Raw genomic sequence first — 10,000 nt, forward strand, 5'->3', positions numbered from 1 at the left:
AAACAAACAAACGAACTCATCCTATCTCTTTCTCGGCGTCTGTGTAAGCAAACAAACAAACGAACTCATCCTATCTCTCTTTCTCGGCGTCTGTGTAAGCAAACAACCGAACGAGCTCATCCTCTCTCTCTTTCTCGGCGTCTGAGTAAGCAAACAACCGAACGAGCTCATCCTATCTCTCTCTTTCTCGGCGTCTGAGTAAGCAAACAACCGAACGAGCTCATCCTCTCTCTCTCTCTTTCTCGGCGTCTGAGTAAGCAAACAACCGAACGAGCTCATCCTCTCTCTCTCTCTTTCTCGGCGTCTGTGTAAGCAAACAACCGAACGAGCTCATCCTATCTCTCTCTTTCTCGGCGTCTGTGTAAGCAAACAACCGAACGAGCTCATCCTATCTCTCTCTTTCTCGGCGTCTGAGTAAGCAAACAACCGAACGAGCTCATCCTCTCTCTCTCTTTCTCGGCGTCTGAGTAAGCAAACAACCGAACGAGCTCATCCTCTCTCTCTCTCTTTCTCGGCATATGAGTAAGCAAACAACCGAACGAGCTCATCCTCTCTCTCTCTCTTTCTCGGCGTCTGAGTAAGCAAACAACCGAACGAGCTCATCCTCTCTCTCTTTCTCGGCGTCTATGAAGGCAAAAACCGCAACCGACTCATCGTTTCGTGAGTAAGCAAACAACCGAACGAGCTCATCCTCTCTCTCTCTTTCTCGGCGTCTGTGTAAGCAAACAACCGAACGAGCTCATCCTCTCTCTCTCTTTCTCGGCGTCTGAGTAAGCAAACAACCGAACGAGCTCATCCTATCTCTCTCTTTCTCGGCGTCTGTGTAAGCAAACAACCGAACGAGCTCATCCTATCTCTCTCTCTTTCTCGGCGTCTGTGTAAGCAAACAACCGAACGAGCTCATCCTCTCTCTCTCTTTCTCGGCGTCTGAGTAAGCAAACAACCGAACGAGCTCATCCTCTCTCTCTCTTTCTCGGCGTCTGTGTAAGCAAACAACCGAACGAGCTCATCCTATCTCTCTCTTTCTCGGCATATGAGTAAGCAAAAGACCTATCGAGCTCAAGACGTCTCTCTCTCTTTCTCGGCGTCTGTGTAAGCAAACAACCGAACGAGCTCATCCTCTCTCTCTCTTTCTCGGCGTCTGTGTAAGCAAACAACCGAACGAGCTCATCCTCTCTCTCTCTCTTTCTCGGCGTCTGTGTAAGCAAACAACCGAACGAGCTCATCCTCTCTCTCTCTCTTTTCTAAGCAAGTCAACGAACGAGCAATGAGGCTCTCTCTCTCTTTCTCGGCGTCTGAGTAAGCAAACAACCGAACGAGCTCATCTCTCTCTCTCTTTCTCGGCGTCTGTGTAAGCAAACAACCGAACGAGCTCATCCTATCTCTCTCTTTCTCGGCGTCTGTGTAAGCAAACAACCGAACGAGCTCATCCTCTCTCTTTCTCGGCGTCTGAGTAAGCAAACAACCGAACGAGCTCATCCTCTCTCTTTCTCGGCGTCTGAGTAAGCAAACAACCGAACGAGCACATACTATTTATCATTGCTGTGGATTACTTGAAGATCGTTTTGTAGTAAAATTTTACTTCAAGTGACAGTGATATGGTGACAGTGATTCTGTGTAATAATTAAGCTGAAGTGACTCAAAAAATGTAAATTTGAAATAGTGAAGACCCTCTGTTATTATTATTATTTTTTTTGAAATTCGCGCATGCGCAGTACTCATAATAAAAATCTCGGACGTATACGTAACGTAAAGTAAAACAGACGAACAATTCTGAATAAAAAGAAAAACTACAGCAGAATCCAACATGGGACTATCTGTTCAATAATTTCACAAAACTGGAACTTCAAAAACACTGTCGCAATGTAGGCTTAACAAAGATCGGGGCGACGAAGGACAAGCTTGTTGATATGATCATGAATGCTCACCAATCAACTCGGTGTCGGCGAGTGAAGGAATCGCGCGACCCTCAGCAAAATATTCGACATGAACTTCAAGAGCTTGGAGACAAAATTATAAAGAGAGACTTCGAAGCAGAGGAGCTGAGCAACATGGTCCAAAGCGCTTATGTGACCATTAACAGGCTCAACCATCGTGTATCAACACTACAAGAGAAAATTCAGGGATGGAGGACGGAAAATTTCTACTACGAGTCATGGATTACATCAGTCCCCCCTCCAATTCCTGAGAAAACCTTGCTCCTTGGCACTTCGAATCTCACCGAAGTCAGGTCGTCTGATCTTGGGAAACACTGCTCCATCAGAACAATACAGGGAGCAGCCATGGACCTTTTGAGATGCTGGGTAAACGAGCCATTGAACTGGTCGCTTGCTTGATGTATCGTCTACTGTGGGATACACGAACTAATGGCTGATGTAGGTCTTGACATGATTTTTGATAACTTAGGGTCCTTAATTTTGGATCTGAAGAAAAAGAATGATGCCATGGAGATATTTCTGTGTGAGCTGGTGTCAACTCTGAGATTAATTAATTTAACAATGAGCTAAAATAATGGAGTTCTGACAATGAAATTCAAATAATAGAAACTCGGCTGAATTTCAGATTTGGTACAGGCGAAGAAGATGAAGTTTAATATGGACTGTGACTATACAGTTTTTTTTGTTTTTTTTTTTGCCAATAATCAACAAGCGATGTAAACAGTTTAAGTTAGCTGATAATTGGAATCTTGCACAGAGGAATTATATCCCTTCCCATAATACTCTCAAACAGAATAACAATAAACAATAAACTCTCGCAAGATGAAATGTCACCGACATCTGATAATAGTTGGCAAACCTAAGTTAGGAAGAGGTATAGCTTGAGTGCAAACACGAGGGCTAATGCTATCAGAAGAAACTGGCCCAGAAAGAACCAAGAATATCGTAATTACACACCAAAGGCTCAGTGTAGGACGAATCAACAACCACTAGAGGTGTATAGGTACCAACAAGGCAACCGTCGCCATGGATGCTTTAGACAGTTAAATTGCAGATATGATTATAAAGTCAAATGTACAACTTGTCACTTGTATGGCCACAATAGCAGACTTTGTAACTATTACAGTACATAGGAAGCAGGCCAAGAAGACGGTGCCGATGATAAAGCTATACTGAATAAGGACTTTATAAACATTATACATGTAAATGCTCAATCACTCCTCTGTCATAAAGAGGAAATAAAATTACTGGTTGTTGAAAGGTCTGTCGATATATTGTGCATAACTGAAACGTGGTTCCCCCAAGCACAAGTGATAATCTCGTCAGTGTATCTGCCTATAGCATCTACCGCCATGATCATGGTGTGGGAGAGGAGTGTGTGTCTTTATATATTGGGTATGAAACTAAGGCGACAGATGTTAGCACAGATATTGACAAAATCGAAGGTGTTGAGGATGTATGGATAACAGTGCAAGGTAAGGTAGGAAACTGCCTTTTATCATTGTCGGTTGCATTTATCGGCATCCTCATACATATGTAAATTCTTTGTTATATCTCGGAATGCTTTAAGAGTATATGTTTACGCAATAATTTGTTGGCATCAGACATAAAATTAGCAAATTGATTAAGAATGTCAAATTAATTCCAACCAACTAGAATAACAGTAATTGATCTCATGATTGCTAATAGGCTTGAAATCATAACTGATTTTGAAGTAGGTCCCTTCCCGATGGCAGATCATGAACTTATAGCTGCTACTCTCAACATGAGAAAACCGAAAAGGCAATCAGGGCTTCAAATGTTTCGGTGCCTTAAAAATTAGTCAAAATGAGTTTTGTACTTTATCATTATACAAAGCTTCCACTCTTAAAGGGAGTCTCAAGACCCACATTTTTTTTACTCTCAACCAATTGGACATAATTGAATAACACTATACATAAGGATGGATGCATTTGTTTTGGTACGTGATAAAAAAAATGGATTTTCGATCGAGCGCACGCGAAATAAATTGTCTTTCCGGGAAGTTTTGTTGTGACGGCACATGAGGTGAACAGCTGAACAGCTAACTAACACCTGCGGATTGTGAGATTGTGAACCGGTCGATATTTCATCTGATTCAATGCACTTTTCGGTAGAAATTGACTTCAGAGATGTTGCGGAGGGAGTGGCTGGGCTGCGAGAGGAGTTTGGGGTCAAACTATATTAGCTTGATCCAGAATACGACCCTGATGAAGAAAACCCAGCAAGTAAAATGACGGTTGAAGTGGACGAAGTTGAGGAAGCTGCACGTTGCCTACAAGATTTGGGATATTGGTAGGTAACAGTGATATTGATTAGGGCAGGTAGGGTAGGGATGTGGATTAGGAAGTAAAAGCACAGGAAGTGAAAATATTCAAATGAATGAGTTCAGAGTATTGTGTAGCAGCAGGATAGCATAGCAAAGTACAGGTTTCACAAACCTGTGGACAAACATTTTACTCAGGCTTGTGATATTTCCAGGTTTTGAACGTGGCCACTGTGAAATTATGACAACTTCTCAAAAATGTAGATGTAAATTCAAAAATAGTATACAGCAGAAACTACTGGAACGAGCCATGAAAAAGAATTTCAGTGCGTTACACAGCATCAAACAGTCGAAGCTGGTTGCCTGAACGTGTAGGTAATAAAAATAGCCTGCCTGGTCTACAAGCAACAAGACAACCAGAATATGCCATTTGATCGACTAATCATGAGGAAGCCCATTCCTAGGTCAAATCATTTTAGCCTTCTGTGAGATATCCTTCATTACCTCCCCATGAATTTCAGTGATGCAGCAGGATGCAGCCAGATTAGTATTACTGGTTCGTAGTATGTTTCAGGTGATTACGGAGAGTAAGTTTGGGCAAGATAACTGGATAACATTTAGTCTGGCGTTACCCTTTAATGGTATTCTACACACTGATGATGTTCATGTACAATTTTTTAAATTTCTGATACTTTCTTGAAATGAATGGACAATTGTTCTCCTGTTGTAACGAGGGAATTAACATGGCCTTCAGCACAGTGGATACCAGATGACATTGAGGTCGCAGTGAAAGATAGGGACCAACTTCGAAAAAGTATTTAGATCAATAGGGTCAATGTGACTGTGCAGTTACTACAAAGAAGAAAAGTAAGTGAAAGTACTTATAGATAAAAGTAAACAGCAATACTATAAGATGAATGATAAAAAATATATATATATATATTACTGCAATATGGAAAACTATCAGGGAAATTATTCCTAACGCAAAGTATAATCCTAAACAAATGCATTTAAATACTGGAAAACATGCTTACGAAAAGTAAGCATGCCACCGAGACTAATGCTGAAGGTATTTTTGCCTTAGACTTCATGCTGTGGACTGCAGTGCTGTTATTCAAACCATAAAATATTTAAAAGAATGTAATTCTTATGGGTTCAGATACCATTCCATTTCGCTTCATAAAAGATTCACAGCCAGCAATTGTGTTTAATATCATGATTATCAGTATTTCTAATGTCACGAACACATTTCCTGAGCTATGGAAAATATCTCATGTTACATCAAAGTGGTGACATCGGTAATGTCAATTACTATCGTCCAATCTCTTTACTAGCAATATTATCAAAGATTTTATAGAAGGTGTAGCTAATCAGCTAATGTCATTTTAGAGTAAAAAATGGCTGAAAGCCAACATGGATTTCGACCAAAGCATTCTTCAGAAATTGCTCTTCTCAAATAACTAATAAGGTATATGCTATATTGACAGTAAGAACATATTACTTATTTTACTCCTTGACCTATCTAAGACTAAATCACAATATACTTATAAACAAATGCATGAAAATAAGCATAAATCCTCTTTGGTTCTGGGTTTATCTTAAGAACATATCACAATTAGTAAGGATACAAAATGTTTTATCTGCTCCAGGAAATGTTTCTTTTGGTGTCCCCATGGATCGGTGCTGGGTCTGATTCTATTCTCTATTTATGTGAACGATCTATCCGAGTGCTTACAAAACTGTCTCGTAGTTCAATATGCAGATGACACTCAATTACTTCTTACTGGAAATATTGAATGCATTTCTCAGTTAAATGAAAGAGCAGAAAGCCTTTTGCCCACCGTCAAGTTATACTTTCAAAAGATTAGGCTACTTGTCACGGAGGCGACTAGCCAAACCATCGTCCCTATAGCTGGTGGTATCAAGAGCCCTCAATTAACCAGGCAACAACCATAAAAGCCCTGGTGTGCCAGGGGAATTTTCCACGTCGGTGGCAGTGGAAGTTTCCCTGTGGGTGTTTGTGCACACCTAAGATATGGTCACGCCACCACGTGATCACTTATGTATATCGGTCACATGGTCGCCATGCCAGGTCCAGGTCAGATCTGCTGACCTGGTAGACCGAGAGAGGCGAGTGACGCCTCGAGGCAGGGAGTCTACCCCGGGATCTCGGTCTGTCGAGAGGCGTGTGTGAATGTGTGATAGGTGTGTGTGTGTGTGTGTATATTGCCGTTATTTCGTTACATGTATTACAGCTGCTTTCAGTGTGAATATATATACTTGTTATATTGTGCATCTACTCAGTAAAGAAAGAAACCATTGAACTAGCGTTTCTTCTACCCTCTACTCAGGGAGAGAGAGATAGCAAAGAACAGTGAATAACTTATGGAGTATCATTACTCATACTAATAGATAGCAGCGGCTATCATCTCAGAGACATTAGTGTGATGTCTTTGTGGTGAATTTCACGAGAGGTGAGTCACCACATACTACTGAACGATAAAAAAACTCAATGCGTATTTATGGGCTCACGGCACTAAGTAGCAAAAGTTCAGAATAATAATGTCAAATTTTAATGGAAATATTATAAAACCTATCACAATTATTTAAAAAATGTGAGGTTAATTTGATCAGCTTATGCTTTTTAACACACATATAAATTGTACAGAAAGGTAAATGGCACATTTCATCTCAGCAGAATAGGTATTTGATTTGATACTCAACGCACGAATCATTGTTGTGCAATCGCTAGTACTAAGCATCGTAAACTATCGCTCAAGAGTTTTGGGAGTAAAATAAAACCCAAATAGAAAGAGTTCAGAAATTCTAAAAAAAAAAAAAAAAAAAAAAAAAATCGCGGCAAGAGTCGTCTTTAGGGGTTTAAGAAGTACGACTGTGTATCCTCCGCTTTCAAGCAATTAGAATGGTTAAGAGTTGATAACATTTATATATTACATGGGCAATGTAGTTTTCAAGATATCAAATCATTAATTACCTGACTGGTTTTGTTTACTGTTAAAGAAATAAGGGACACAATTACGAGACAGAACAATGATCTATTTATCAAAAATGTTAATGGTGAGAGGCCCATTAGTCTTGAACAAGATTCCACCTCAGGTTAAGTATATGGGCTCTATTCCTGTTCTTAAAGATAGATTAAATAAATTTCTTTTATGTGAACGCAATCAGTCTTCACTCTAATACGCCATTCGCATATATTGGTGAAATATGTTCTAATGTACTGATTTGTGTTGTAACATGCATATTTTAAATATCTATATTGTAATGTATATTACTGTATATATTTTAATTTCATACCAGAATGACGGAGTGATGTTGGATGATATCTGTATAATTTGTGTTATGCACTGTAAAATTATCGTAAAGAATAACCAATGCAAATTGGAAATAAAATTATTGATATTATTATCATTATGATTATTCATTGCATTAATGGTTCGAGTTGCACACACCAAAACATCACTCGGATTACGTCAGTGACCCTCAGAACCCAGATTGAAAAGGATTGGGTCCTGCGCCTATCCCTTCCCTTCATTTGGATGGGGCTTGAATGCATCCGCCAGGGCTAGAATAAACTTTTCAGAATGCAATTGTTTTAATTTCTTCGTGTAGTTCGAAGGCATATAAGAGCTGAAGAAAACGTGCTCAACAAGACAAAGAACTTAAAAAGGATACAAAACGAAGAACTAAAAAAATACACAAAACATGGAATACGGAAAACACTAAACACTACACAAAGACACTGTACACGGACACTATACACGTGAAAAGTAGGTACTGTCTAATTTACCGTGGTTTTCAACGAATCACTTATTTTACTCCTTGACCTATCTAATATCACAACATACTTATAAACAAATACATGAAACTATGTAACTGCAGCAGAAGCGTCAAGTTCCACCATACGGTACACGACATCAAGGCAGGGTACGCGGCAACGGGTACCAATTCAACCAAAAAGGTACAACAACCCTAAACTCTTCCTATTCGCCTCGTCTACCAAGGGAGCTGTCGAGCATGTACCGTGGCTACCCAGAGAGGGAGCGCGTAAAAACCTTTCTGTACCTCATCGCCCAGGTGGAAGTGGCGACAGTCGTTAAGGTTTATCGGTGTGTGTGTGTGTGTGTGTGTGTGTGTGTGTGTGTGTGTGTGTGTGTGTGTGTGTGTGTGTGTGTGTGTGTGTGTGTGTGTGTGTGTGTGTGTGTGTGTGTGTGTGTGTGTGTGTGTGTAGGGAGGGGGTAACTGCTGCCCAGTGGTTCGTCTTCTATAGCGCAATTGTGTCATGCTAGGTGGCATATTGAGGCGTTGAACTTGGCGCAGCCTTGTGCCACTGCACTCTCATTCTCTGACCATCTCTCGATTTTTTGCTCTCTCTCTCTCTCTCTCTCATTCTTTCTCATTCTCTCTATCTCATTATCTCTCTCACTCTCTCTCTCTCTCTCTCTTTGTAACAATATTACAAGCATTACCTTGTTTTATCATATATCAACTAATATCTTGTTTCATACATAACTGTAAGTATCATAAATTCATTGTACCTGTACATGTCTCTCTCTGTCTCTCTTAGTAACAATGTAACAAGCGTTACCTTCTTTTATTATATATCAACTAACATTTTGTTTCATACATAACTGTAATCATAAATTCATTGTACCTATACATGTATATCTATCTTAGTTGAGCAACCCGATATCGAACCAGTCATAATAGGAGAGGCCGCCTCGGCAAATTCCTTCCCTGCTTCGACTTTACATCCACCCTCAGCATATGACACTGCTTTTAGCCTTGTATAAATGAGGTCACCTGCGTGTGACCATTCATCCATCAGACAGGATCACTCCCTCACGCCCTCACTATAGACAGAACGCCTGCTCTCTCTACTGCTAAGGTGGTCCGTGAATAAAACTCTCATCTAGAAGATTCGTCTGGCTCTTAACCCTTCTGTCACACTCTGTTGTGAGCGCCGCCTCCGAACAAGGCAGTCCCAGACTCAGCTGATCAGGCAAGCAACGCCAGCATCTGTTTGGCCTGTTGACCGCTCGCAAGGCGCTTTCTCTCTCTCTCTCTGTCTCTCTCTCTCTCTCTCTCTCTCTCTCTCTCTCTCTCTCTCTCTCTCTCTCTCTCTCTCTCTCTCTCTCTCTCTCTCTCTCTCTCTCTCTCTCTCTCTCTCTCTCTCTCTCTCTCTCTTCTACTCCCGTTTTCTTTCCATCACCCACTACGTAAATGAAGGTCGACATTTTGTTTCCCTTAGAATATTTCTTGTTTTGTTCAGTTCCCCTCACCCTTTTTGTTTGTTGTCGTCGTTTGTCTCTGGAATTGTCGTTGTTAGAGATTCATCGGTCGTGCTGCCCCCTGCCATTATTGCCTGCAAGGAAAAGAAATATAAATTATATTAGGGGATTTTATTATTTTTTTATTTTTTTTTGGGGGGGGTGAGGAGAGGCGGTTGAAAATGGCCATTGCTTATGCTTGTATCTTTATGGATTTTTTCTTTAGCGTCTGTCTTTCTGACCTTTGTGTAGTGCGTTGATATTGGTGTAGCAATTCCTAGCTTACTATCTGTTCATTGCAATAATGGTTCGAGTTGCACACACCAAAACATCACTCGGATTATGTCAGTGATCCTCAGAACCCAGATTGAAAAGGATTGGGTCCTGCGCCTATCCCTTCCCTTCATTTGGATGGGGCTTGAATGCATCCGCCAGGGGTAGAATAAACTGTTTTCAGAATACAATTGTTTTAATTTCTTGATGTAGTT

At 40.5% G+C, this 10,000-nt stretch overlaps 1 long non-coding RNA gene across 1 annotated transcript in view; it reads right to left on the reverse strand.

The window, feature by feature from the left end:
- Positions 1-9,603, reverse strand: part of LOC147467683 (uncharacterized) — an 11,120-nt gene extending 1,517 nt beyond the window's left edge. Inside the window, exon 1 of the long non-coding RNA XR_015190473.1 lies at positions 9,525-9,603. This is a non-coding gene — a long non-coding RNA (uncharacterized LOC147467683). The remainder of the gene's footprint in view (positions 1-9,524) is intronic.
- Between the last annotated feature and the right edge of the window lie 397 nt (positions 9,604-10,000).

This window comes from Penaeus japonicus, unplaced genomic scaffold (assembly GCF_977035675.1).
Source record: "Penaeus japonicus unplaced genomic scaffold, GWHDUDI00000001_assembly GWHDUDI00000034, whole genome shotgun sequence".
NCBI lineage: Eukaryota > Metazoa > Arthropoda > Malacostraca > Decapoda > Penaeidae > Penaeus > Penaeus japonicus.